This window comes from Mandrillus leucophaeus, unplaced genomic scaffold, assembly GCF_000951045.1.
Source record: "Mandrillus leucophaeus isolate KB7577 unplaced genomic scaffold, Mleu.le_1.0 Scaffold1632, whole genome shotgun sequence".
Taxonomy (NCBI): domain Eukaryota; kingdom Metazoa; phylum Chordata; class Mammalia; order Primates; family Cercopithecidae; genus Mandrillus; species Mandrillus leucophaeus.
Genome location: NW_012101624.1, coordinates 21,797 through 24,028, shown reverse-complemented (window position 1 = coordinate 24,028; position 2,232 = coordinate 21,797).

Sequence of the window (2,232 nt, the reverse complement as noted above, 5' to 3'; positions counted from 1 at the left end):
GGAGTCCAAGACCAGTCTGGCCAATGTGGTGAAAAGCTCTTTCTACTAAAAATACAAAGAAATGAGGCGAGCATTGTGCTGGGCGCTTGTAATCGCAGCTGTTCAGGAGGCTCAGGCAAGAGAATTGTTAGAACCCGGAGGGTGGAGGATGCAGTAAGGTGAGATCACACCACTGTACTCCAGCGGGGGACGGAGTTAGATTCCATCTCTACAAAAACACAAAAACTAGCCAGGTGTGGTGACGGGCACCTATAATCCCAGCTACTCAGGAGGCTGAGGCAGAGGTTGCAGTGAACTGAGACCCCGCCACTTCACTCCACGCAGGTGGACAAGAGTGAGACTTCGTCAAAAAAAAAATAAAGGTCAGATGCGGTGGCTCACACCGGTAATCGCACCGCTTTGGGAGGTCGAGGCAGGTGGATCACGAGGTCAGGAGATCAAGACCATCCTGGCTAACGCGGTCCAACCCCATCTCTACTGAAAAAAATACAAAAAAATTAGCTGGGCGTAGTGGCAGGCATCTGCAGTCTCAGCTACTTAGGAGGCTGAGGCAGGAGAATGGCGTGAACCCGGGTGGGGGAGCTCCTGGTGAGTCAAGATCGCGCCACTGCACTCCACTCCAGCTTGGGCGACAGAGGGAGACTCCATAACTAAAAAAAAGAAAAAAAAAAAAAAGAAAGAGAAATAGAAAATCTATAAACCGCATTGGCATATCCTCCCCACGACATCTGCAGAGTTACAGGATACAAAATCAACAGCAAAGAAAGGTGCACTTCTAAATACTGGGAGTGAATAATCTGAACCGGGAAAGACGAAACCATTTCAATTTACAATAGCCTCCGAATGATTAATATAATTTGTGATTCACTGAAGCAAGAAGGTGAAAGGCTTGTACAATGCAAACTGGCTGGGCATGGTGGCCCACGTCTGAATCCCAGCACTTTGGGAGCCAAAGGCAGGGGAATCACCTGACGTCTTTACCTTAGGACCATCTTGGCCAACAACTGCACTCCAGCCTGGGTGACAGTTTGAAAACTGTCACCTCTTGTCCATCTCTAGAAAAAAAATAATAAATAAAACCAAACAACATTGCTAAGAGATGTTAAGGCAATACAGAGACTGAATGCAATCCCTGTAAAAACTCAAATTATTTCTTACAAAATACAAGAAGCATTATTAAAATTGGTATGGAATCTCTAGGCATCTTGAATTGTCCAAGGGAAGAAAAAAAACAACAACAACACAAACTTTTCAATTTTTTTTTCTTTTTTTTCTTTCTTCCGAGGGAGTCTCACTCTTGTCATCCAGGCTGCAGTGCAGTGACACGATCTCAGTTCACTACAAACACCACCTCTTGGGTTCAAGTGATTCTCCTGCCTCACCCTCCCAAGTAGCTGGGATTACAAGCGCACGCGAACATGCCAGGCTGATTTTTTATTGTTTAGTAGAGACAGGTTTTCCCCATTTAGGCCAGTCTGGAGTCGAACTCCTGACCTCAGGTGCTCCACCCACCTTGGTCACTGGATTTCCTCACAACCGTCTGAGTTCTGAAGAGGAACATAAAAGAGGCCGGGCCCGGTGTCTCACATCCTCAATCCCTGCACTTTGGAGGCCGAGGAGGGTGAATCACTTGAGGGCAGGAGTCCAAGACCAGTCTGGCCAATTTGGTGAAAAGCTGTTTCTACCAAAAATACAAAAAAATGAGGCGAGCATGGTGCTAGGCGCTTGTAATCGCAGCTGTTCAGGAGGCTCAGGCAAGAGAATTGTTAGAACCCAGAGGGTGGAGTAAACTAGCCAGGCGTGGTGACGAGCACCTATAATCCCAGCTACTCAGGAGGCTGAGGCAGAGCTTGCAGTGAACTGAGACCCCGCCACTGCACTCCAGGCAGGGGGACAAGAGTGAGACTTCGTGAAAAAAAATAAATAAATCAAGGTCAGATGTGGTGGCGTACACCGGTAATCCCACCGCTTTGGGAGGCCGAGGTGGGTGGATCACGGGGTCAGGAGATCAAGACCATCCTGGCTAACGCCGTCCAACCCCATCTCTACTGAAAAAAATACAAAACAATTAGCTGGGCGTGGTGGCAGGCACCTGCAGTCTCAGCTACTCAGGAAGCTGAGGCAGGAGAATGGCGTGAACCCGGCTGGGGGAGCAAGTGGTGAGTCAAGATCGCGCCTCTGCACTCCACTCCAGCTAGGGCGACAGAGGGAGACTCCATATCAAAAAAAAAA